Here is a 27,786-nt window from a genome sequence, read left to right as displayed (position 1 = left end):
AGGTCTTATTCAATCTTATATTCCACTGATCGAGACACCTCATGTGTAGTGCATGACACAAACTTGAAATCTGACAACGTTTTGGAACAGAATGTCAGAAGCGCATAACAGTAAAGCTACTGGGCTTTAGAATTAGCTAAACCCCTATTCAAACTTCAACCACTTACAAATAAGTGACGTTAAGCAAATTACTTCACCTCTCTGGACCTCCGTTTCCTCCTGTGGGCATTTGAATAATGCGTATCTCACGGAGGTGTGATGAGGATCGAGGTAGTAAATGCAGAGCCCATACACAGTGTCTGGCATCAGACAGGGCTGCCAAGTGTGGACACGGTGCCTGGCACACAGTGAGTGCTCAGAAAGGCTCTCTATTCCAACTAGCATTTTGAGGGTTGGAGTTGCTGTTGTTCCTGCTCTCGCAAAACCTCCTAGCCCTTTGCTCTGACTGCCACAGGGATCCTTTTCAGCTGTTCAGAAAGGAAAAAGGAAGAGGGAAGTCCCTGAGGCACCCAACAGCCCTCCTTCGAGACAGCTGTGGACAAAATATCCTAGCCCCGCTCTCCCATCTCCTGGCTGGTTGCCTCCAGCAATGCCTTCCAGAGAAGGGCTGGCGGCAAGCTCGCCCGGGCCCCTCATTGTTATTCCTGGCATGAGGTAATCCTGCCAGCGTCCTCGGAGGCTCATAAGAATACCCGCAGTTTGTCATTCATCAGAGCAACTCAAAGCTGTGTGGCATCCTCCCCAGAAGACCACGCTCCCAACCAGGCTGTGGGAGCCAGCTACTTCCCAGGATGGTCTGGTATGTGCAAGGCAGAGGGAGTGAGTGTGAACCGAAATAACCCAGCCCGGCACTGACTGGAGGACCACATGCCCCCAGACTGCCAGGGAGATACAAGGCTTTGTGTGTGGAAAGAAGCTTCCTGGGATTTTCTGGATGTCAATGCTCTGACTCACACTGCAGTGGGCCCACATTCTCACTGCGGACTGAGGAGCTGTGTGACTCTGAACATTTCACTTAACCTCTCTGGGCTTTAGCTTTGGCTTCTGGGAAATAAAGTAGAGGATAATAACATCTACTTCCTCGAGTTCCTGGGAGGATTAAAACAGACAGTGTGAGTAGAGACTGGAAGAAAGTATGTGCAGCACGTGTATCTGCCCAGGGATTTGTATCTAGGATATATAAATAACCCTCGTGACTCAATAATAAAAAGACAAATGACCCATCTTCCCAAACACAGAAAAGACTTGGACACTTCACAAAGAAGATATACGCAATAAGTGCATGAAACAGTGCCCGATGTCATTAGTAACTAGGAAAATGCAAATAGCAAGCATGGCGAGACAGCACTTCACACCCTCTAAGATGGCCAAAATACAGCATCAAAAATACTGTCAATACCAAGTGTTGGTGAGGAGTGGAGCAATTGGAGCTCTCCTCTGCTCCCGGCAAGAGTTAAAAAATGATGCCACCCTTTGGAAAAACAGTTTGGCAGTTGCTTAGAAAGCTAAAAATACACTCAGCATATGATCCAACAATTCCACTTCTAGGTATTTCCCCAAGACATATGTCCATAAAAAGACTTGTCCATGAAATCTCATAGCAGCCTTACTCATCATCAACACACACTTAAAACATCCCAAATGTCCATGGAATAGATGAAATGATAAACAGTGTGGCGTATCCAGACAAGGAAATACTAAGCAGCCATAAAAAGGATGTGTTTTTGATCTATACAACAACCTGGATGAATCTCATAGTGTACTGAAGAAAACAAGCCAGACATGAGGAAAGAAAAGATGATTCTAAGAAGTTCTAGAACAGAGAAAGTGCATGGGTAGGGACAGAAATCAGAACGGTGGTCTTCTTCATGCGGGGTGATCAGAATGGAAAATAGAGACACAAGGAAACTCTCAGGGGGAGTGTTTGGGGGTGAGGGGTACATGGATGCATACATTTGCAAAACCAGCCAGATTCTATACCTAAGATCTTTGCATTTTGTCATCTGTAAATTATTTTGTGATAAAAAAGATTTAAAAGGGATATTACCTGTAGTAGAGTGATTAGCAAGGGGGCCAAGCTCATAGATGGAAGTCAGTAAAGGCCAGCTACTATTAACAAATTGTAGAAACAAGTAAAAATGACTCAATTGCATGTTGGGAATTTAGAGCCCCGATCTGAACCTCAGGCTTCACTAGTCAGGTCCCCTCTTGGAGAAGGAGCAAAACTTACCCAACGGAACCCAAGGTGAAGTCTGTTGTGCCCTGCCTCTCACGCTTTCTATTTTTTCTCCCATAAACAGAGAAACAGAAAAGGTGCATTCAGTGATGCAGAGATGAAAGGTGCCGCTCTAGGAGGAGTGGAGCAAATGCAGAGGGAGGCGCTGGAGAAGTGGTGAGCACAGACTCGTTAAGCAACAGGGAGGCATGGATACAGCAGCGTGTCCACTCCTGGGCTGCTCCATCTGGGGATTTCAGAGATGCCCGAAGCGGTTGTGAAAATGAGATTGGGCCTAGCCACTGGGGCAGTGACCTCTTGAAGACTGCATAGCCTCCAAGAGGAAGAAAAGGGGCTGGAGCCCGACTGCCTCTCCCCTACCGTACCGTCCCAGGCCACCTTTTCCCATACTGGCCTCCCCTAGCAGGCTCCTCCTGCATCCTTCACTCTTTCCCGGAATGTTCACCCTCTGCTGTGCTGTGGCCTATACTGAAGCAGGAGAGGTTGCTCCCAGCCCAGCGTAGTCTATTCTACTTTAACTGAGACCTCTCATTGGACACAAGTCTGCAGTGGCTTCCGGGATTAGCTTTGAGTGGCTGCTTGCTCAGATCTCAAGGAGCCTTATCTATTTCTCATGAGATAAACCAGATAAGGTGTCCTCCCTGGTTCTGCTCTGCATGGCTGTGATCTTCCCATTACCCTGACTGTGGCTGCTAAGTCTTCTCCCGGGGGTCCAGGGGGCAGCAGAAGAAAGTTGCTGAGACCCACAAGCAGGACCTCCCTCCTGGCCCCCTGCCCAGACAGTGCGGTCCACTTTCTAGGCTTCTGTGGCCTGGCTCCAGCCTTGCCAGCCATCCAGAGATGCCCACATTTGCATAAAGTAATTGCCCTTTAAAAGCGTCTTTTAAAGAGAACACTCTGCATCTGAGGATTACAGCAACAGCAGAAGAAGAAGGAAAAAAAGATTTTCCTCTCATCCACTACCAAACAGGAATGTCAGTTGCAAAGAGCCCATATTTTGGATGCAAATCTTGCAAAGGCCTTAGGAGGCTTTAGGGAAAATATATACATATATTTGTAGACGGTGGCAAAAGTATTACCTTTCTCTCCTCAGCTAAAGATTTTGTCTCTACCTGAATCAAAAGTCTGAACAAACTGCACTGAATTACTAAACTTGGAACAAGTATTTTTAAGGTTTTTCTGAAGCGAAACAGTGCTATCATTTCATTCCCACCCATGACATGCTTCGCACCCAGATCTGGCTACGTTATTAGCAAGGCCTGATGCAGAATGAAAATGCTCGTTCAAACAGGAAGAAAATAAAGCTTTTTTCTTTATTTTGAGATCTCCATCCTGGTGTGTTTTTGTTTTGTTTTCATCTGCTATGTAATGTCATACTCTCTTGGGCACAGGAATACTTGCAGGGTGAATGCAGCCCCTTGAAGACCCCCACAGCCCTGCCCCATGGCACAGTTATGGGATTGATTCTGACCCTCATCGGTCTTGGGCATGTCTGGGGAGACGGGGAGGTGGCAGAAGCAGAACTTCACTTACAAAACACAAACTCAAAGATAAAATGATTAAGATTCTCAAGAACTTCAAGATGGCTATTGCAAACCTTTAAACCCCAAGTGGGGAGCCCCCTTCTGCTAGCAGTCAGCATAACTGAAGTCGAGGAGCCTGCCGCTAGGTTGTGTTATCAATCGGGGCTCAAGGCCTGCTCCTCTGCCCTTGGCCAAGTTACTGATCTTTCCCGTTTATTAAATGGGACTAATCACAGTACCTCCTTTGTCAGGCTGATTGGGTAATTAGTTGATCTAAGAATACTGGCTAACTCTTCTACAGCACTCATTGGCATGAGAGACATTAGGGACTAGCCTAATGCCCCACAATGCTGGACGTGCTTTAGAAATATCAACTCATGTAACTCTCATAACAGGCCTGGAGGGAAGTCGGTGCTGTCTCTGCCTGACAGGAGAGCACGTGGAGGCATGGAGCCACAACGCAACTGGTCCAGTCACACATGGCTTGGGCGGGGAGGAACAGCCTGGCCAAGGTCTGCACCCAACCACCCAGCTCCAGAGCGAACACTTGTGCCAGGTGCCTAAAAGGCAAACAGTGGTTACTGTTTCATTTCACCGAGTCCTCGTCATGTACCTGTGAGGTGGGGTTGTTACGTTCATTTGAGATTGTTAAAGAGAAGGATATGGAAGCTAAGAGAGGTGAAGGAACTTGTCGGAGCTCCCCCAGCTGGACTAACTCCAGGAGAGGAGAGGATGTGGGCTGAGAGGAGGAACAGGGGTGGAGAAGCTGGGGCCTCTGACAGAAGGGACCTGCATGGATGCCTAGGAATTTTGTATGTGAGCCACGGCTCCAGATAGGATAGAAAGGCAGGAGTATGAAGGGTATGGAAGAACAGGGCCTTGTAGCCCTGGGATGCTAAAATCCCAGATTATCAGGGCAGGATAGCAGCATGGAGAGCACTTCTATGTCTTAATTTTATAGCTGAGGAAACTGAAGCTGGGTGTGGGAAGTGGCTAGCCTAACATCCCTTAATCAGAAAACACAGCCCCAAGAGCAGGTGACCCCAGGCCAGCTTCGTGGTGTGTGCTAAGCTCATATCAAGGGTCCCAAGTCCACAAATCCAACAGTCCAACTTCTCTCAAGAGGCTGCTGGATAACCACCAGGCAGTCCCAGGCACAGCCCAGATCCTCACGATAAAGCCCCTTGCCATCTCTAGTTAGGATGTGTTTTTAGTTGTAAAATTTAGGAAAGGAAAACCACCAACTTTGGAGTCAGGCAGATCTAGAATTGAAAACAGCTTTGCCATTTATTAGCTGTGTGACCTTAGGCAAATCACTCTGAGCTTCAATTTCCTCATCAGTAAAAGGGCTCTGAAGTGAGATCACATCACAGTGAACGTAAATTTCTGGAACAGATTAATGAAAAGGAAGTTACAGAGTGTCAAACTGCCTAGTGTAAAAGCTAGCACTTTTTAGGTGCTCAATAAAGACCATTCTGAATCCATCGGAGGCCAAATCCACACAGCATGTAAGAGAAGGGTCTCACGGGAGATGTCAATTGCAGAGGTGCTTACCACACATCTCTGTCTAAAACCCAAAGAGGGAAAGTTTAGCAGAATTCGGGGAGGTCTGAAATAGGGCCACCATTCATCATGACCCAGGAAATAAGATCTGGAGGTTCTGGTGATGGGAAGGAAGAAGGGGAAGTTGAAACAGAGGCTTAAGTGTGAGAGAAGTTACATATTTTGGAGTTTCTTTTCTATTTAAGGTCTTGCTAATCACTTGGTAAAACTCATTTCTGGTTCATGTTCTTAGCAAGAAAACACACTTCATGCTAAACAGTGAGAACAGGCCCCAGCTTGGAAAGTCCTCAGAGGTTCTCAAGTTTCTTGTGTCATCTGCAACTGTAGGGTACCATGGGCTGAGAGACTCGATTTGAATAATTGTACTTTGAGGATTTCTAGGGGAAGCACCCAGGGCAACCTTCTGACTGGTTATAACACATAGAGTCAAATCAAGATGCCTCTGAAGTCCATAAGGCTCACTCCAGACTGCAAACATTCATTCAGCAAAAACAGATTGCTCACCCCATGAGTGCTGAAGGTGCTCTCAGAGACTGAGGACTTACAGTGGGCAACCTGGACACAAAGGGGCTTACACTCTGTCAGGCGAAACTACCCAAAAAGAAGCTCCCGTGGGAATAGGCTGTGGGGCTGCAGGTGTAGAACTTGGGAGCCTAGTAATGGCTGGGAGTTAAAGAATGGCTTTTCAAGGAGATGGTACTGGAGGTGTGAACTGAAGGAGAAGGAATGTATTCGTCTCCTGGGGCTGCTGTGACAGCACATCATAAACTGGGGAGCTTAAAATAACAGGAAAGTACTTTCCCACAGCTCTGAAGACTAGGAGTCTGAAATCAAGGTGTCAGCGGAGCCGTGCTCCCTCTGAAAGCTGTAGGGAAGAACCTTTCCTTGCCTCTAACTAGCGTCTAGTGGTTGCCAGCAATCCTTGGTGGTCCTTGGCTCAGAGACGCCTCATTCCTATCTTTACCTCCATGTCCCCAAGGCCTCTCCCCTGTGCGTCTCTGTCCTGAGGACACCAGCCAGTGGATTAGGGGCCACCCTCATCCAGTGCGACCTTATCTGAACTTGACTGCATCTTGGAAGACCCTATTTCTATTATACATCAAGTCACATTCACAGGTTCTGGGAGTTAGAACTTGAACATATCTTTTGGGGGATGTGGCTCAGCACACTACAGGAAGCAACGGAGGCAGGGTGAGCGGCTGACAAAGCCCTGAGCTAGGCAGGAGATGGAGGCTTCAGGAAGGAAGGAAGCCAATGTGTGTGGAGCCCAGCGAGGGAAGGGGAAAGCGGGTGGCAGTCAGATCATACGGACCCAGCAGATGGGGAAGAGCAACAGGGGAATTTGCCAGTTTTAACTCTCAGATAGACACTCTTTTTCCAGCTCATGCTGTTTGCCTCAAAGAGGTCAACGTCCCAGCAGAGTCAGGGCCACCCAGCCTCTTCATAGTCTGATGCACCACACCTGTGACCAGCCTGCCACTCCAGAACACCAGAGGTGAGGCAGAAATAGCTTAGGGTGTTGACAGCTCTCTGGTCTGGGAAACCAGAGACTAAAGGTGTCCCCTTTACTGCACAGTTGCTGCCTGAGTGCCTCCTGACGGGCAGCAGGGAAAACCAGAAGGGACCTTTCTCTGAAAAAAAAAAAAAAAAAAAAAATAGAGAAACTTGGACATATATATGTATATCAAAAGGTTTATGCTTGAAGCAAAGATTTGTTTTCTGTGCAGACTGTCTTTGGTATAAGGAAGTCCAATCACTTGTTTTACAAATACTTATGGAGTGCCTACAAGTCCAGATACTTTTCTTGGAAAGAGATAAGACAAAAATCCCTGCCTCCCTGAAGCCGATACTCCAGGGGAGTAGGAGAAACTAATATATCAACTCAGACAATTGTAGGACCCGACACCAAGAACAATGGAGGAAAATAAAGCCAGCGAAGCGTATAGTGAGCTTCGTGGGACGTGGGGAGGTTTGAATGTTAAATTTGGTGGCCAGGGAAGGCCTCATGGAAATGATGACACCTGAGCAAAGACTGAGAGGGATGAGGGATTGGGCAAACAGGCTCGAGAGGAAACAGCAGGTGCCTGGAGGGGCTGACTGATGACAAAGGTGCCAGGATGCCAGGATGAAATGAGATAGGAAGGACAAGGAGTGACTAGAGACGTCACGGGGCTGCACCCCATGGGCCACACAGGCCACGGTGAGGCCTGTGGCTTTTACTCCGAATTGGATGGAACCCTTTGAGAGTTTCGAAGCAAACAGGCTTATGTGCTTTGGTTGCCATTCAAAGGATCACCCTGGCCGCTGTTTTCAGGACAGATTGAGAGGCGAAGGCAGAAGCTTGGAGGCCAGTCCAGGGGCTGTTGCAAAAATCCAGGCAGGAATGATAGTGGCTTGGACCAAGAAGTGAGAGGAGTTAATATTCTGGATACATTTGACAGATGAGCTGGATAGATAGCGTAACTGCCCAACCAAGGGGTTCTTCCTGCCCACTGCTTCCATACATCACAGTCAGCAGTGTCCCGCCGGTAGAGATGGTGCTGGAGTCAGCCCCCATCTCTCTGCCGGGAGAACTAGGCAGCTGCTTGGCCTGGCCTCCAGGCCCATTGCCAGCGGGGGGCTACTGAACCAAGGGCAGGTAGCCACCAGCACAATCCAAGATGAGTCCCCAAATTTGTAACCGCTCAAGGGGTTCTTCCTGCCCACTGCATAAAGAAAGACCATGGCATTGTAGTAGAGAAAGAATTTAATAGACACAAGGCCGGCCATGCAGCGTGGGAGATGGAGTTCTTACTCAAATCATCTTGTTCAAAGCTCATACGTTAGCGGGTTTTCAAAGGCAGTTTGGGGGAAGGGGTCAGGTGCTTGCTGTTGATTGGCTGGGGCAGAGATGAAATTGTCGGGGGTTGAAGCTGTCCTCTTGCAGGGCTGAATTGCTTCTGGATAGGGCCATCAGGTCCAGGCAGAGCCATGGGTGTCAGACACGCAAAAAACATAGAAAGAGCTTGTGAAAGGCCAATCTACAATGTAAGTGTTATTTGCTGGAGTAATTGAGGAAGTTGCGTACCTTATAACCTCTGGAATAACATCTGCACCTTAGCGGGATTCAGGCTCCTCTCCTCCCTGCACCGTGATGGCCTCTTACTAGCTTTACGAAAGTGGTTGGGTTTTGGGCAAGGCCTATTATCATTTAAACTGTAGCCTAAATTTCTTCCAAAATTAGTCTGGCCCAATATCCCAGGAATAATTAAGGGAAAGGCAAGATGGAGATGGAGTTAGCTTAGTTTACTGTTATAATTTTCTCACTGATACGCCTTTTGCAAAGGTAGTTTCCATAAGATGGATGAGAGTGGGGAGTCCCAAAGTTGACTGACCTCAAGGTTATGGCCTGAGTGACTGATAAGACAGAGTCGCCATGAACAAATATGGAGAAGAGGGCAGATCAGGAGATCCTGGGGCAAGGGTCAGAAGTTTGTGATGATGATTAGACACTCAAATGAAGATGTGGCAGAAGCAGCTGGATACACCAGCCTGGAGGCCAAGGAGAAGGAGATGGTGATGTAAAGATGACGTAGATTTCCCTAAGACTCAAGGAGTTGTGTAAAGATAGAAAAGAGAAGCCATCTAAGGACAAAGCACTCAAGGCAAATGTTGTGACTCTCGAGACCAGTGAGAAAGAAGGCAATTCAGAAGAGTAGGGTCTGAAAGCCAAATGGAGCCTCTGCAGATTAATCTCCATGCAGCACCCCAAAGAACTTTAAAATGCAAATCGACCCACATAAAATCCCTCAGTGACTGTCCATTGCTCTTAAAGCCAGTCTCCCTGCCGATCCAAGAACCCAGTGTCTCCTGGCCGTTGTTGAACCCCAACCTCCCTGCAGACTTCCTGCTCCCTCATGATTGTGGCCGCTCTGACCAACTGAAGTCCCTCATCTAAGCCAAAGCCTTCCCCATCTCAGGTCCTTTCCCGTCTCAGGGCCTTCCCCATCTCAGGGCCTTTGCCAGAACATCTCCATCCTCCCTGCAGCAGGCTCCTTCAGGTCTTGGCTTGACACCTCCCCAGAGAGGGCTTTGCTGGACCCCAGCTCGAGTGCGTTCCCCTGTAATTCCCGTTCTTACCCATGTCAATGTTGTACTTAACACCAGTTAGTTACCTGTTTAGGTTTTGTCTGTTGGCTTGATTTGAGTCTGTGCCCCCACTGGATGCACTGTGCTCCTGGGGAGCAGAGACTGGGTTTCTCCTGTGCAGTGCCACAGCCCCAGAACCAAGCTCAGGGCCACTCAGAAGAGGTGCCCACGTGATATTTAAATGAGTATATAAAATATCTAACAGGGCGTTTGTTACAGAAAGGAAGGAAGGGAGGGAGGAAGGGAGGAAAGAAGAAAGGAAGCAAAGAAGGAAGGAAAGGAAGGGAAGGGAAGGAAGGAAGGGAAGGAAGGAAGGAAGGAAGGAAAGAATGAAGGAAGAAAAGAAGGCAGGCAGGCAGGCAGGTGGGCTTATGGAATATGCAGACTCAGCATTTAAACCCGGCTTGTTTACTCAAATCTCACTCACTTTCTACTTCCTTCCGCTTCCCCACACAGCCACCAATCAATGAACAAACCCATCCTGGAGCTGGCTGAAGAACATGGGTGCTTAATAAGCTTACAGTGTAACTGAGGATGCTAAACTAAGATGCACGTAACACAACAGTGACCACGATAAAAAAAAAATTCATTAGGAAAGTTTGTTGTAGAAGACTATTTAATTATAAAGAGAGATGTTCGTGATAGTTTTAAAATAACATTTTAGAAAACAGTATGTAAAATTTAGTCTCCTTCCTAAAAATAAATATATACATAGAAAATGTACTGGATGATTAGATACCAAGATATGAGCTGGGTATATTTGACTGGGATGATTACTGGTATTAATTGGGCTATTTTGTTTATTTAAATTTTCTATCATGATTCTCTATCATTTTTGGAGCAATACAAAAGTAATTAAAATTATATTTATGCATACATATAAGTCCATAGTAAGTGGCAAGGCCAGTAGGGATTCCCATAGAAGGGGCAGGCCAGTGGTCAGGCACAGCTTCCAGAAGGAGGGAAGGGGCAGCCTGAGGTGGTGCATGCAGGCGAGAGGACATTTCCTGCTGCTGTTCTCCCACGGTAACGCTGAGGTGGCCCCAGACTCCTCTGGCTGTTCCGCCTCTTCAAGCCTCTGAGGAAGAAATGCAACTTGGTGGCTGGGCCCTTGAGAGGACCCTCCTGCCTGGCTTTGACCTAGAGGTCTCTCGGCCTCCACTGCCTTCATTCCAAAGCACCCCTGAAAGAATCCTTCCTCAGAAGACCCAGGAGAATCTCACAATTCATATCAGCCAGGGATGTGTGATCATGTGACCCACACGTCGCCATATGCAATGACACGGAGAACAGGAGTCAGAGTGAGAGGGCCTGGGTGGGTGGCCCACTCGCCACTGCTTAGCTAGGTGACCCCGGGGGAGTCACTTCATCTAGGAGCATTAATTGTCTCTAATGTGAGGTAATGAACCTCTCACAGGGCTGTAGTAAGGGCAAAGGGGGATAACGTTTTTGAAATCAATGGGAAAAGGTCAGAAAAGCTGCTTTCTAGACAATGACTCACTCACAAGTGTTAGCAAGCAATGATCCCATGGAAATTCAGTGCAGGACTCACTTTTGTTGGATAAAAGAGAAGGAGGGCCCAAAAGTCCCTGCCCAAAGGGGCCAGGATCCCTGGAGGTCCTGAGGCCTGGGCAGAAGGCACTAGGGATGCACCCAGGAGGAAGTTAGGTGCTGCCAGCTTGCTCAACCTCAGCGTGGAGGAAACCTCTGCAGAGGAGGTGCGGACTGATGAAGGGGAGCAGGCAGAAGACAATTTCACACCGAGCAACGTGCCAGGAACCGTATTATCTCTAATATAAGATCCTGCCAGGTAGTCATCATCATCATAATTTTAAAAACAAGGAAAATGAGATACAGAGTGCTTTGCAACCTGTGCAAGGTCACACAGCCAGAACATGGCCTCTCTACCTTCACTAATGTCCACCCCCAGGGCTGAGGGGCTGCAACCGGATGGTAAGGTTTAGTCTTAGCCTTGATGGTGAGGCGGGGAAGGGACAGGGTGACTTGAAAAGCTTTCTGTTCCCCTTGGCAGCTGTCCTTCCAGTCTCACCCCTTCCTTTACCCCTTTGCCAGGTCTGTTGATCACAGAGGCACCATCCCATTTGCTCAGCCTTAAAGTTCAGCATCACCCCTGGTTACTGAAGCCTCCAGCACTGTTCGTTGTGACACTCTAAACACCGCAGCTTCTCCTCCTGGGGATGGGAGCAGGTCAGCCAGAGCCCTGGGTCTCTGTTCCCAGCCCCTGAGCCCAGTCCTGTTCCCAAGGCTGCACACTACAAATCCAGTCCCTTATTGGAAGGACATGGTGGGAGGTGGGGAAGGCAGAGAGGAGAGGGGACCCAGGAACTGCCCCTAAAAAGGGAGGCCCCGAGGTCCAGAGAGGGAAATAACTTTAGGCCTCGCTCATGGAGATGTGTCCAGCCTCAGAGGGAACAGGATCAAGCAGACTTCCAGGTGCCGGGTGGGGCAGAAAGGGAGGGTCGGCCCGGAGCCCCATCTAAGTCTCTGCAGGAAATCGCTGAGGAGGAGCTGGCTGGGGACAGGCTGGGGTGCAAAATGCCTGTCCACTGGCTGTGGGGCAGTAGAGGGCAGAAACTAAGAGGGGAGTTCTTGTCTGAAGCTTATCCCTACAGTCACAGCCCAGAGAGTAGCTAAGTAAAGGACAGTCATAAAACTTGATCACAGCCATATTCAGAGGCCAAGTGGCATGCCGGTTAAGAAGCATGGACTGTCAAGCTGGACAGCCTGGGTTTGAATCCTGGCTCTGTTACTTAATAGATTCTCAGGTAAATGTGTTAAACCACTCCATGCCTTAGTTTCTTCATCGTTACAAGGAATGATAATCACACCTGCCTCAGTGTTGATAAGAGAAAGGAAATGAGTCCGTGTGCTTGAAATTTTCACAGGGAGCTTGGCATGCAGTTAGCACTGCCTAATCCAGTGACTGGCACACCTCTTCTGTAAAGGGGTCAGAGGGTCAATACTTTAGGCTTTGCTAGCCAGATAGCTTCTGTTGAATATTCTCTTTATATTCTTCAAACCTTTAGAGACATAAAAACTGTTCTTAACTCAGAGCTCTTACAAGCACAGATCACTGATCAGATTTAGCCCAAAGGCTGTAGTTTTTTTGTTTTTGTTTTTTGAGACAGAGTCTCACTCTTGTTGCCAGGCTAGAGTTCAGTGGTGCAGTCTCAGGATCCCTGCAACCTCTGCCTCCTGGATTCAAGCGATTCTGCCTCAGCCTCCCGAGTAGGTGGGATTACAGGTGTGCACCACCATGCCCGGCTAATTTTTATATTTTTAGTAGAGACGGGATTTCACCATGTTGGCCAGGCTGATCTTGAACTTCTGACCTCAAGTGCTCCACCTGTCTCAGCCTCCCAAAGTTCTGGGATTACAGGCATGAGCCACCATACCCGGCAAAGGCTGTAGTTTAAGGACACCTGATCTAGACTAAAGGTGACCCTAGAGTTGTAGGTGTGGTTAGGGGCAGGCACGTTGGCTGGCTTCAGTTGGAAGCAGTTTCTAGGCCAGCCTAGTGAGGCAGAGAAAACATAGCAAGACTGGGGGCCTGGGTGGGGTGGAGCAGTGCCTGCTGTGAGCTCTCACGCTGAGCCGTGGACCCACCTGCTGCCATCATCCACATTGCAGTTTAAGAAGCACCTGAGGCTGGAGCCTCTGAGGACAATGACAGTGGACAGTGTGCCGTTCAGAAGAGATGACCCACTGTACATCCTCTAACAAACATTTTCAAGTTTTTTACTATATGCTAAGCACTGTCCTAAGCCATGAACAAGGCAAAGAGGACCGGGCTCAACCCGTGGAGAGCTCAGCTGGCAGGTTGCACCTTTGACAGCCCCAAGCTGGGTCTTCATCCTGGAGTCTCCAGATGCACTAGCCTCAGTGAACTCCTCAGCCTCCAAGGGTTCATTGGGTGATCCTCTTGGTGGGTCTTGGTAATCTGGGAGTCCATTATTCTGTCCTTCTGGAGAGAAAGAGAGAAAAAAAGATTCTTTGACAGTAGCCCACCTGCATTGCTCAGCTGGTACAGGGGACAGGGTGCCCTTCACATAAGGACCTCAGAGCACTTGACACATGTTCACTCATTCCAGAAAGCTCTCCTTCACCACCCTAGACACCAAGGTCTTGAGAGGCTCCTAACTGTGAGCCCTGGTCATCAAAGAGAGTGATAACATAAAGTGAACTCTGCCATTTCACAGATTGGAAAATTGAGTTTAAATGAAGCTAACTAAGGTGTCTAAGGACGTACCATTCGCCATGATGGAAGAGTAGATCAGAAACTTACGTACCCTGTGCCCCACAAACACAGCGGACTCCCTCCTATACCCCATCCGCATTCTATTCTATAATATTACAAAGCACAGTTGTACCTGGTTGGTCATCTTTTTTATCTTGACTCCTGTCCTCTGTGCCCTGAGCCTAGACTTGTTGCAGGACCCATGGTTAATCTCTAATGAACAGACCAGCAATTGACAGGTGGATTGAGTTTCTTTTTACAAAGAAATGAAAGTAACACCATCTTACATATGAGATCTGGGGGGAGGCACAAAGAAGCCAGTTCTGACCACACCAAAAGAGTGTGGTGGAATTGGAGCAGAAAAGAAAAGCCTCCATACATATCTTAGAAATGGCATCAAGAATACGTACCTCAAGCTGGTTCCTTATTTTTGACTTGTGACTGACCGCAACATGAACAAACAAGGGAAAATGAAATTCGTGACCATCCTCAGACAGGGTCACCCTGACATTCAGGGCAGGAACCACAAAGTTTTGATGTAAAGAGCCAGACAGTATATATTTTAGGCTCGGCAGGGCATAGGTCTCTCTCACAACTATTCCACTCCCCTGCTATAGCAGGAAAGCAGCCACCGACAAGATGTAAAGAAATTGGCATAGCTATGTTCCAATAAATCTTTATTTACAAAAACAGGCTGTGGGACATAGTTTGCCAATTGCTGGTTGAGTACAGACAATGGCAATGTGACTACTTAATAAGATTCTATCGTGTGCCAGGAACTCTACATCTTTTAATCTCCTTTCTAAGGCAGGTGCTTGCTGAGTGCTTACCCCAGGCCAGGCACTGTTCTAGGAGCTGAGCTTCAGTGCAGAAAGACAAAACCTAGCTCCCTCAACCCTACATGGTGGAGAACCCTGCCAACACCCCTCTCCAGTAAAAAGCATCACCCCCACCTTTCAGAAAAAGAAAAAGGTATGAATCCTAGAGCTTGTGAGGGGCACAACTAGGATTCCAGCCCAGATTCCAAATCTTGGTTCCTTTCAGGATGCCATACCATTTCTCAAAGCAGAATCAAGACCCTCAATTTCAGCCCAGAGGCTGAATCCCACCTTAAGCCAAGCCAAACTAAAGCTGCAGACCAAGTTTTAATGCCCAAAGCAAGAAAAGATGCAGGGAAAGCTGTGAAGCCTCCGATAAACCAAACAGAAGCTGCTCTCTGGGGCAGGCCAGGCAGGGCTGGTCGCATCCACATCTGGAACCCGGAGATGCAAAATGCAAAAATGCAGATTTAAACTCTGCCTGTACCCCAGCAGTCCCACAGACTTAGAGGCCTGGGGAGGCCCTGGAGCAGGAAGTGGAGCTGACACACACAGCTCTGCTGTTCTGACGCCTGGTATGGGCATGGCACTGGTCCAGAGTCTCCCTGCCATCCTTTCCCTTATGGTTTTACATGGCTCGGACCCTGAAAGAGCCCTCTGTGAAAGGGAAAGAAGACAGGGAGAAACAGAGAGTAGAAGAAAGAATTTTTTTGAGTGCCCACTTGATATCAAGCACTTTAACATTTTACCCACACACGAAGGGCAGGTATTCATCATTGCTTCTGTTTCGTAGACCAAGAATCAGCACAAATTTTTCTTTTTGTAATGGGCCAAGTAGTAAATATTTTGGTTTTGTGGACCATGCCATGTCTGTTGAAACTACTCAACTGTACCATCATTGAGTGAAAGCTCTGCACACACCAACTATAGCTTGTGTAGATAGTATATAAATAAATGAGCATAGTGGTGTGCCAATAAAACTTTATTTATAAATGCTAATGTTAGAATTTCCTATAATTTTCATGCTATGAAATTGCACTTTCTGTGATTTTTTTATTTAAGCATGTAAAAATGTAAATATTTACATTTGCATTTAATTTACATTACATTACAAAAATGTAATGTAACATTTTCTATGTAAAAACCATTTTAAAATGTAGCAACCATCCTTAGTGTGCAAGCTGTACAAAACTAGGCAGTGGACTGGATTCAACTTAGAGATCACAGTTTGCTGACCCCTGTTTTAGAAGAATTCACAGCTGTCATTTAGGTGACCTGGGAGTCTCAAGCAGAACCTGGATTTGCAGGTGTGTATGCCATGCTGCTGATGTGGCATTAGGAGGGCTGGCGAGGACTGTAGCAAAAACCTGTCCATGTTGACAACTTCAAGTAGACCAGTAAAGGCCTTCGTCCATTCCATCATTCAGTCACTCATTCATTGGTTCCTTACAATGTGCAGAGCCCTGAGACGGGTGATATTCAAGCTTTACGGTAACTCTTAAGAGGGCTGGTTATTTACAATGCTTATCCCCATTTTACTGAAGAGAGAACAGAGGTGTGGGGAGAGCACCAAGCTCCTGCCGTGATCCAGGCTGCTTAGGCATCATGAAGGTAGAATCTCTTCCCTAAGGAACATGGCAGCAAATAACCAAAATGGAAAAAAAAAATATGAAAAGACCAAAAAAGAGAGATTTTACAGTTGCATATATGTATCATTCCAGATGGGGCAGTGGGAAAAGCTTGGTAGAAGAGGCGTCTGGGCAGGATGGGAGAGGGAAGCATTTCAGCCACGGGAGGTGGGGGCACCCTGGGGAGCAAGAAACAGAAAGAACAGAAAGAATAAAGTCTCAGAGAGTAGGATGGAGGACTGAGTAGACAGCGGGAGGTCTCCTCGCTGTGCAAAAGTTATTATGTTGGTGCAAAAGTAATTGCGATTTTTGCCAACCTAAGCCTCTGGACACTGGGAGGTGGGCTAGATCCTTCAGAGGAAGGCCTGAGGCCCCTGCCCAGGGGAGGGGAAGGGAAGAGCTTCAGCGAGCTGGGGACACCTGAGCCATCTGCCTGATATGACAATTAAGCAAGGGTTGGTGTGTTGGTAGCACAAGTCTAGGGAGTTTCAGAAGGTGCTAGAAGGGGAGATGGAAAAGGAGATAGAGAAAAATAAATGAGACATGGCAGGGGGGCTGACTGACAGGTAGAAATTCTGGGCCTATGGGTTCTTCGCAGCTTCCCAGCCCCTGTGCTGGGAGGGTCAGCTGGGCCTGCCCGGTGGGATGGAGGGGTAGGTGTCACCACCAGGCCCAAAGTTCCCACAAGGCCCAGGGGAGAAGGGGTGAGTTCAGTCCAGCTGTTGACCTGGTGGGCTCTGGCTTTCTCAGACTCCTCTCAAATTCCCATCCTCACAACCTATGAGAACAGCTCTCAGCAACCCCACAGGACAGTGGGGGCACTGAGACCCAGAGGCCACAAAGCCTGGAATGGAGACACACCCTGAGTTTTCCTATGACTGCTAATGATGCCAGCTGGCCCCTGTGGGGTGCTTACGACACGCCAGTCACTGGGCTAAGCTTTTACCATCGTCACAACTTCACAGAAATGTATTACATAACATAAACGTATGTATATATACATGAAATACTGTATATTATCCTGTTAAGTGACCTTAAAGGTAGAGCAGTTGTTCTGTCCCGTAGAGTATGCAGCCAGGATTGAACACAGCTGTTTCCTTTGTCACCTTACTGCCCTTTCATGTATCCCTCTACAGTCTAAGCAGCACCTCTGGAGGACACAGTTATCAAAAATGAAGAAGAAAGGAAAAGCAGCTGTCTTGGGGATACTGGAACCCCATTATCTCCCCAGATGAGAATGTAAAGGACATGTTGTAGGAGGGGCGGGTGAGCCAGGGTGCTGTGTGATGCGGGCGCTGGAGGACGATTCTGAATAAAGGTCAGGCTTCTCCAGCGTGAGAAAGCCAGCTGGAGAGGAGTGATTCCCTCACCCGCAGCAGCGCAGGCCTAGCCGACAGCAGAGGCAAGTACCAAACTTGGCCCGGAGTAGAGGTTGTATAATCATCTCAGCCCTGCCGGTCACTGCAGAGCACCAGGGCAACCTTGGGACAGGAAAAACAAACTCGGGAACGCCGGCCAGGCCAGGACAGTCCAAGGAGTAAACAGATGAGTGATCGCACCCCAGGGGCCTACCACGCCTCTCTGTCCTGCTGGGCTAATAATAATCATAGTAACTAACATTTATGGAGCACTCACATGCCAGGCACGTGTGCCTAGAGCTTTAGACGCATTCTCCCTTTAATCCTCTGGGAACATCTGTGGGAAAGGTGAGAAAATCATCCCCATTTTACAGATGAGGATCAGGAACTGACCTGGGATCGCTGAGCTGTTTAAATAGAGGAGCTAGAACTGAAACCCACAGCCTGACTCCACAAGCTGCACCCAAGACCTCCGTGCCTCAGGGAGGCCGCTGAGCAGGTGGCAGTAGGAACAAAGCAAATATTTAGGAGCCTGGATGATATGGAATCAGATCTCAGCTCCACTACTTCTAGCTGGATGACCTTGGATTAACTATGCTCAGCGACTGTTGTCTCGGTGGTGTGGTGGGGACCCCGGGTCCCAGGGTGGTAATGAGCATGGGGGGCGCCATAATGAACAAAGTGGATGCCAGTCGTTCTCTCATGCCTGGTGTATGATCTCATGGGACCCCCAGCCCCCGCCACCTCCCAGAATATGACATGGGTCCTTCCTCAACCTCTGACGTCTCCTCAGCTCCTTATCCTCCTGGGCTACTCTCTCTGTTTGATGAACTCCCAAGGAGAGTTCCAAAGACTAACAAGGATGAAAGGCTCCCTAGGAAACACATTCTCTGATGACTCAGAACCCCATCAAAGACAGCTTTTAACTTTTCTCTTCCCTCAGTTGCCAATTCATTATACTCCATACAGGGAACACGAAGGGAAATGTAAAAGGCGAACGATTCAGCTGCATCAGTATGTCTACTTTCTGGAAGTTTGGGCACACAGTCTTTTGAGAAAAGAAAAAGAAACCTTAAGCTCACCAAAGGCAGGTAAAGACAGGCTTCGGTGGAGTTACCCAAACCTATTTGAAAGTAAAATCTCCAGCCGTGCCCTCCTTGGAGGTAACCAATTCCACAAATAGAGAAAACTGCCAACCCTAGGAAAGACTTTTTTCTTTGTCTGCAAAATATCTCCCTACTCCTCTGTAAACATCCAGGTCCCCGTCCCCTAGAATGAGCGAGGTGGAAGGGAAGGCCCATGTCTAGAACTGAATTTCAACATAATTGGTTTCTTCTGCAATGAAATCTGAGGATTGTGTTACGTGCATTTTAAAGGCATTATTCTGAAAAGGTGTCCATAGCTTCTCTAGTTTGCCAAAAGGGTTTATGGTACAAAAAAATGTTCCAAGCATTTCTGATCCTAGTGGGTGAGGCCCTAGTGAACTCACATGTTCCTTACCTTCATGAAATCATTCTCTAACAGTTTCTAATAGGCTTATAGATAAGATCCTGCTGTTTTCCCCTTTCAGCTTCCCTGTGGAAATCCTCCTGGTTTGTCTGCAAATGTGTGTAACAGAGAAAGAGAGAGGGAGACACAAAGAAAGAACGATTCTCTTCTAATCTTGACATACGTTTCCGATTATGACCCCCCCCAACCCTGCTATGCATCATTGTGTGTTTAATCATCTTACTCCCTCATGGCCTGCAAATTCCAGAGAGGCAGGGGCAATGTTGAATCCTTGTATCCCAGTTGTAGACCGAACATTTGCATCCTCCCAAAATTCATATATTGAAATTCTAACACCCAGGGTAATGGTATTAGGAGGTGGGGACTTTGGGGGGTGACAGTCATGAGTGAAGCCCTCATGATTGGGATTAGTGCCATTATAAAAGGGACCTCAGAGAGCTCCCTTGCCCCTTCCTTCGCATGAAGTCACCAGAAAAAAAAAAAAAAAAAGCATCATTTACAAACCTGGCAGTTGGCCTTTACCAGACACAGAATCTATCAGCGTCTTGATCTTGGACTTCCAAGCCTCTAGAACTGTGAGAAGTAAATTTAATCTTACAGTGTTCTGTTGGAGCAGCCAAAATGCACTAAGACAGTAAGTCTCTGATCAGTTTTGGCTGAGGGCTTGAAGTGAAGAGAAGGGGTCTTATCGCACATAGCTTCTCTCATTTCCATGGGTAAATTTCCCTCCCTCCAGCAAATCTCAAGATATTTTCCCTTGGCCTCAGCCATCTGTTTAGAGTTCCTGGCCTTTTCTTCTTATTTGGGCCACATGAAGGACAAGCTGGCATAGCAACTGCCTCCTGGGGTCAGGGCCTGGCAGTGCCTTCTCACCCACATGGACTTTTGCCCTCTCTCCTCCTCTGAGCTCACCACAGCGTGAAGACTACATTCTCTCCAGAAACCTCTGGTCTACACAACCAGCAAAACAGCATCTCGCTTGTGGATTTATCTGGTAATCATGGCAATAAATGAAAACAATCTCTTCTTAAACAGTGACTCTATACCAGGCTGAGTACTGGACCTTTCACAGTTGATATTTATGGAACACTCCATCCCCAAACTGCAGAGGACGTATTCTTCTCAAGTGCACATGCAACATTCGTCACAGTACACTGAGCCATAAAATCAGCCTCAGTCACTTTCAGAGGACTGAAGTCATGCACAGCATCTTCTCTGAGGACAATGGAAAGAAGCTAGAAGTTAACAACAGTAAATAGGTAGACAATCCCCGAACACCTGTAAATGGGGAACCTCACTCTGTGCTTGGCACAATGTAGGCTTTTCAATAACATTAGTTCCATCCTCCAACCATGCCCCAGCATCTTTCTCACCACAGGTAGGATGAACCCCGCTGCTGCTGCTGCAGGTGAAGGTAAACCAGCGGCCAAGGACATTGCTGAAGCCCTGAGTGTGTCACTCACTGGCCAGCCTGCACCGTGAGCTGGGACAGTGAATTAACCTTGGCCCCTGCTCTGAGCCCAGATCCATGCTTAGACAGGAAGATCTTCAGCATTCTGCCAGACAGGGCACCTACTTTCCACTCGGGGAAGCCACAACCTTGCTGAGGGAGCTGCCCAGGTGTGGGGTAAGGCTTGATTTAGTAGTGGATCTTGTTCTGCTGACTCAGAATATTCTCTGGCAAATGAAATCAAACTTGTTTAGTTTGGGGAATTTAACTGTTATGTCTTGAGGGAAAAAACAAAGTAGTGGCTGAACATGGTGGCTCATGCCTGTAATCCCAGCACTTTTGGAGGCCAAAGTGGGCAGATAACTTGAGGTCAGGAGTTCGAGACCAGCCTGGCCAACATGGTGAAACCGTCTCTACTAAAAATTCAAAAATTAGCCGGGTGTGGTGGCATGCAGTAATCCAAGCTACTTGGGAGGCTGAGGCAGGAGAATCGCTTGAACCCAGAGGTGGAGGTTGCAGTGGGCTGAGATTGCTCCAAGGCACTCCAGCCTGGGTGACAGAATGAGACTCTATCTCAAATAAAAACAAAACTCACACACACACACACAAAAGTAGCACATCAGGAATGTCAGTTGAGTTAGAGGGTTTCCATGATCACAGCAACACAGAAAACCAGCAAAAACCTTGGTGAGCCAATCATTCAAAGTAAATGGCAGGCATGGCCCTGGAGTCCTTTGGGTTGGAGAATGAGATGAGCTCTTCTTTATACTTAAGAGTTTCCTTGAGCTTTTCAAGGCCAATAATAGGAGCGATCCATGTTTTTGATTCATTATCTAAATGGGCAGTTGTGTTGTTAATAATCGTCCACCCGTCACATATACACCATGGAATATTATGCAGCCATCAAAAACGATGAGTTCATGTCCTTTGTAGGGACACGGATGAACCTGGAAACCATCATTTTCAGCAAACTGACACAAGAACACAAAATCAAACAACACATGTTCTCACTTATAGGTGGGTGTTGAACAATGAGAATACATGGACACAGGGAGGGGAGCACTACACACTGGGGTCTGTTGGGGGGAAACAGGGGAGGGACAGCGGGGGGTGGGGAGTTGGGGAGAGATAGCATGGGGAGAAATGCCACATATAGGTGAAGGGGAGGAAGGCAGCAAATCACACTGCCACGTATGCACCTATGCAACAATCTTGCATGTTCTTCACATGTACCCCAAAACCTAAAATGCAATAAAAAAAATAATAAAAAAATAATTGGCCACCCGTAAGAGCCAGGTGGAGGGACACATTATTGCCAGATGCATGAAGTGTGTAAACAGCCACAGTTTACGAAGACAAACCTGGTTGCAGCATCATTTTCCTACAAACTAGGATAATGCCACCTAGACACAAATGAGTGGAAAATTAAGATCTGAATTAAAACACATCTAATGAGGCTGGCACATGACAAAACTTCCTTAGAAATCAGTTCTTGGAGGCTTTCACTGGGACTCCATTGAGGGAAGGGAGTTTAAAAAGGTATGATTATAGCCCAGTTTTGTCACATCTGAGCTGTGGAACCACGGGCAAGAAGTTTCACCTCGGTTTCCTCATCTGCGAAAAGGGAGTGGTACTGCATGTTCTCACTCATAAGTGGGTGTTGAACAATGAGAATACATGGACACAGGGAGGGGAACTTCACATACTGGGGCCTGTTTGGGGGCAGCTAGGGGAGGGATAGCAGGGGGGTGGGGGGCTAGGAGAGGGATAGCATTAGGAGAAATACCTAATGTAGATGACAGGGTGATGGATGCAGCAAACCATCATGGCACGTGTATACCTATGTAACAAACCTGCAAGTTCCACACATGTACCCCAGAACTTTAATACTAATAAAAAAAGAAAGCGGGGTGGTAGTGAAAGCCCTACTTCAGAGGGCTGTTGTGAAGATTGAGCTAATGCACCAAGATGCTCTCCAAGTGCCAATCACACAATAGTAAACAGTATTGAGCACTGACCATGCAGTCTAAGCAAAGACACTGCATTATGACAATTCTGGGAAGTAGATAAGAAAATTAAAGCCCAGGAAAGCTAAGACATTTGCCCAAGGACACAGCTGTAAGTCATAGAGACGGGATTCAAACTTAGTCTAACTCCAGAACCTCAAGAAACCTCCAGTCCAATAGGAGTAATCAACAGAAACCACTCCCAGCAATTCCAGGAGGGCCAGCCACACGGCCCCAGGGACGATGTGCTGGAGCCAAATGCAGCCAGGGACCACCCTGTAGGAGCAAGGAGTTAAGCTGTTCCATTTGAGCTGGATCTTCAAGGATGTTTTGTTTTCACCAGGAAGAAGAGGAGGTAAGAAGGGCCTTATCGGAAAACCCATACTGGCCAAAGTAACACGGTACGGATTAAAAGGCTTCTCTGTTTAGGTAAAGCTGACAAGACAAAGACAGCTGCTGTGGTGTGAGCTTTGAGTTTGTAGGAGCCTCTTATGAACTATTTCTGTGTCTTTGCAAACATTCTGGTTAGTACAGCGCTGTGGGTATAAGGCAGGCTCTAATGTCTAATGGTCTAAGTTGACATCAACAAGCTGCGTGACTTTGGGGAAGACACTTAACTTCTCTGGTCCTGAAATAGGTTTGCCTTTTACACGAGGTCAGCATAGTAACACTCTGGGCAGCTGTACTAACTGCAGAGCTCCATGTGAACACTTAGCACCAAGCCTGCTAGGATGCTGACACTTATGTTTCTGTCTCACTAGATGTAGCCCTGAGTCTCCCTGTGCCATCCTTCTGCCCACTGGCAGGAATGCTTAAGGAACTACTAGTTCATGTCCTAACAAAAGGAAATTCTTAGGCCGGGCGCGGTGGCTCACGCCTGTAATCCCAGCACTTTGGGAGGCCAAGGCAGGTGGATCATCTGAGGTCAGGAGTTTGAGACTGGCCTGAGCAACATGGAGAAATCCCATCCCTACTAAAAATACAAAAATTAGCCGGGCTTGGTGGTACATTCCTATTATTCCAGCTACTTGGGAGACTGAGGCAGGAGAATTGCCTGAACCCAGGAGGCGGAGGTTGCAGTGAGCCAAGATTGCACCATTGTACTCCAGCCTGGGCAACAAAAGCGAAACCCCATTGCAAAAAAAAAAAAAAAAGAAAGAAAAAGAAAGAAAAAGAAATTCTCAAGAACCAAAGAGAAATGGAGCTTAGACCATTATTATTACTAGGGATGAATTGCACTAAAGTCAGCTTGTCAACACACAGTCAGATTTAGGGATCTGACTTCATCCCTTTTGCAAAATACATTTTGGCTAAATAACTGTGATGTGATGTCATTTGAATTCTAACCATTTGACAGCTGACAAGGAAGGCACTTTGTCTGGACCACAAGGATGTCCATACTGATCTTTGTGTTTTATCGTGTAAAATGGAATGGCAGATTGGAGACTTTCATACAAAGGTACATTTGCTTCAACGTCTTCTCTTACATTTCATAAACTCTAATCTTGGGGATCTTGTTTTGTGCCTGGGTTTAGCTACGTGCTTATGTTAATCAGTCTTTAAATCAAAGATGCTAAGACATTCATCTTTTCAAATTTCAACATCTCCAAAATAGGTATGTGTCCTGCAACCAGTGGCATACAGTGATGTAGTACTTTAGCTGGAAACATTTGTTTCTTTCTTTGTGCACATTAATTAAGGGTGAGTCATACAAATGAAGGCATCTTAAATTTGAGAAAATATCGTTTGTGTGGAGAAGCATGCTAGGTTTTGGACAAAACTTGCTTTTGCTCGAAACAACAATCACATTAAAATGCATTACCACTCTTAACTTACAGTTGAGAAATCTGAGGCCCAGAGTCTTAAAAAAAAGTTTTTGTTCATGATTGCCTCGTACGTAGGAGGAAGAGTTAGGGTGGGGTTCTCATTATTATTGCAGATTACATATTTACTGCAAAGCTTAATGTTGTAAAACAATAATTGTTTTATGTTGAATGATATTTTTGGTCAAGAATTTGGGATGGGCTTGGCTGGGTGGTTCTCACTTGGAGTTTCCCAGGCCCTTGTGGTCAGATGTCAGCTAGGCCATTACAGGGCTCACGCCTGTAATCCCAGCAATTTGGGAGGTCGAGGCGGGCAGATCACAAGGTCAGGAGTTCGAGACCAGCCTTCCCAACATGGTGAGACCCCATTTCTACTAAAAATACAAAAATTAGCCAGGTGTGGTGGAGCGTGCCTGTAATCCCAGCTACTCAGGAGGCTGAGGCAGGAGAATCATTTGAACCCAGGAGGTGGAGGTTATAGTGAGCAAACATAGTTCCACTACACTCCAGCCTGGGCGAGCGAATGAGACTGTCTCTCAAAAGAAACAAAGAAGTGCAGAGGGCCTACAAGCTCATCCAAGATAGCAGCTCCCGGGGCTGCTGGCTGACATTGAGAGCTCAGATGAGGCTACAGACAAGAACACCCCCCAGGGGCCTCTTTAGCTTGACAGTCTCAGTGCTTTCCCCTGAAGAAGGATGCTCAGAAAACCAGGCAGGAGCTGCATAAGCAGTCACATGCCTGCACAGACTCTAGGAAAAGTCACATATCCCATCTTTCAATGGAAAGAACATCAAGGAACAAGATCATTTTGTTTTTAAACCACCGCAGATGGGAACCCCGTTCTGACTAGTATCAAGACCCCATATTTGGAATTACTTTTCTGGTGCCTAGGAGCAAAGCAAGGAAACAAGAGTGTGAACTAAACATGATGAAGAGGATTTTTAAACAAATGCAAGAGGCTTCATCCAGTCACATGTAGATTCATTTTCGATGTATTCACATTAGAACCTCAAACACTGGCCCAGCATTGCCCCTATCATTCAGAACGTATCTAGAGCTTTCCGGGCCAATTTAGCAGGCCCACAAGAAACATCAGGCTTAGAATTTTGTCACCCATACCTTATTTCTAATCTAAAATGGCTTTATGTAGTTTAACAAATATTTAGTGATCACCTACTATGGAATGTTCTGGTTTCTGGGGATACCTTAATCCGCAAAATAATACCTCATTCTTCACTAGGCTTACATTTTGCCGGAGGATGCAAAAAATAACTAAATTTGTAATAACATCCAGAAGTCATTAGTACTACAGATAATGATAGGAAATGAGGGGCGGGGGAACCTCTTTTAGAGGGAGTGGTCAGAAAAGGCCTCTCTGCGAGTTGACATCTGAGCAGAGACCTGAATGAAGTGAGGAGATGAGCCAGGCAGATGTGCAAGGAAGAGAGAGTGTTCCAGAAAAGGAAAACGGTATGTGGAAAAGCCCTGAAGCCGCACTGGTCTCAGATACGTCTGGCCCACAGCAAGGAAGCCAGTGTGGGGAGCAGGAAGAACAAGGGGGGAAAATGGCAGAGGAAGGGTGGGCCTGGGGTCCGCTCAGGTCAGAGAAGGCACTGAGGATTTTAATCTGAGATGAGATCCATGGGAAGATTTTGAGTGACTGAGTCCCATGATTTGGCTCATATTTTTAAAGGATCTCCTGGCCGCTAAGGGAGAATGAAGGATAGAGTGGAAACAGGAAGACAGATTAGGAGGCTCCTGCAGTAACACAGGCTGAAGGTGGTGACAGCTTTGTCTGGACTGTCCTCTGTGGAGAAGGTAAGTAGGGGTGAAAAGAGCAGATATTTTGAAGGAAGTTTCCACAGGATATTTGCTACTGAACGTACCTACCAGTTGATCCTTTAAACCCATGAACAAGGTTTATTTCAAAATATTGCTTAGTTGCTGCCTAAATTAAGATGGGACCTCGACAGAGGTGGCAACTTGGGTGGCAGAAAATGAGAGACTCAGGTTCCACCACTTCCCTCGAACACGGGCTGAGGATGTTGATCCTCACTGCATAGAAAAGACAGGAGCTGAGGCATTAGCCCTTCCTTCTCACTCTCACTCTGGCAAGAAAGACGGGAGGAGAGTCAAAGAATAAACCACTGGTTGGAAAGACCCTCTCAAAAAAGGAGCTCAAAGATAAGTCTGGAGCCTTCAAAGGGGGCTGCCAGGAGAGACCCAAGCCCATTTGCATGGGCAAGTTTGGGTATTTTGGTCATTCAGTTGTTGACACGACTTGGTAGTCACAGCCTTTCCTTCTTTGCAAGCCAGCGTTCTCTAAGGAGCCTTTTTTCTTTGTCAAAAAGAAACCATCACTGTGGCTGCTTTGAGACAGATTTTAGGGGGAGTTTCATGCTCCGTGAGCCTCAGTAGTGAAAGGGTTAAGGTTCTGCTTAAATACCACAAGTGGCCCAATAATGGGATCAAGATGCAAACCCAAGCCTATAATAGTGACTACTTTTCTTTTAATTTTACTTTGACAAGCACATCTGCAGCTACTTACAACGTGTCAAGCCATGTTCTAATCATTTTATAAAACATTTAGTCATTTAATAATCCTAACAATCATATGAGTTCTGTGTCACTATTATCCTTTATTTAATAGTCAATACACAGTTACTGAGCATTTCACACATGAGAAAAGTGAGTCACCGAGAAGCTAAGTGACTTGTCTAAAGTCATGCCACAGAGCCAATATTAGAACACAGGAACTCTTGCTCTGGAACTTTGGTACATAGGTACCATGTTAAGCTTCTCTACGCTGTGCTTTGTTGGAAATCTGTATATCTATTAGAAATAATTTCAGCTGCAAATAAGAGACAATCTAAGTTAGAGTGACTTAAACAACAGGACATGTTGTACATAACAGGAAGTCTGGAGACAGTCATCTGTCTTGGGCTGATGGAATAACTCAACAATGCTATAAAAAATCCAGACCTTTTCTGTCTTTGCTGCTCCGCTATCGCAGTCTATTGACTTGTCACCTCATAATTACAAGATGGCTGCTGCACATCCAGATATCACATCACAGATCCAGGTAGGAAGAAAGGAAAAGAGTAATAAGCTTCCTTTGCGAGGGGCTTTGCCTTTTTATTTGGGAAGAGACTCCCTCCCCAGCATATTGTTCCTAACAGGACTGGATAACTTGCCTGCCATTACCATATCTACTTTAAACTAGTAATGGTTCATCTCACCAAGTTGGGATAGGAGTCTGATTTCCCTGAGACCTGGGGCCTCCTGCCAACCCCTTGAACATACTGAGGTTATGTACAGTGGGAGGCAATGGCTTTGAGGTGACAAGAGACAGCATCTGCCATGGTAGATGTTACTACCCCATGATGGGAACATTGCAGCTAGAAGTCACAAAGTTAAGATCACATGACTGACAATATGGCAGCTCCAGAATACTAATGCGGGACCATCTAACTCTAAATCTCATT

The 27,786-nt window shown here is 46.8% G+C and overlaps 1 long non-coding RNA gene across 11 annotated transcripts in view; it reads right to left on the bottom strand.

Moving 5' to 3' along the window:
- Positions 1-27,786, bottom strand: part of LOC105716817 (uncharacterized) — a 365,411-nt gene that overhangs the window by 41,658 nt on the left and 295,967 nt on the right. For 5 of the 11 annotated variants that reach the window (XR_010345625.1, XR_010345635.1, XR_010345631.1 and 2 more), the window contains one exon: positions 8,714-13,435. This is a non-coding gene — a long non-coding RNA (uncharacterized LOC105716817). Of the gene's footprint in view, positions 1-8,704; positions 13,436-17,524; positions 17,636-27,786 lie in introns of those variants that run through there. The other 6 variants (XR_010345628.1, XR_010345630.1, XR_010345632.1 and 3 more) reach the window with 4 other exon arrangements.

This window comes from Aotus nancymaae, unplaced genomic scaffold (assembly GCF_030222135.1).
Source record: "Aotus nancymaae isolate 86718 unplaced genomic scaffold, 86718_ANA_hifiasm-v0.15.2.pri h1tg000036l, whole genome shotgun sequence".
In the NCBI taxonomy this organism is placed as follows: Eukaryota; Metazoa; Chordata; class Mammalia; order Primates; family Aotidae; genus Aotus; species Aotus nancymaae.
This window is presented reverse-complemented; position numbering and strand designations above follow the sequence as displayed.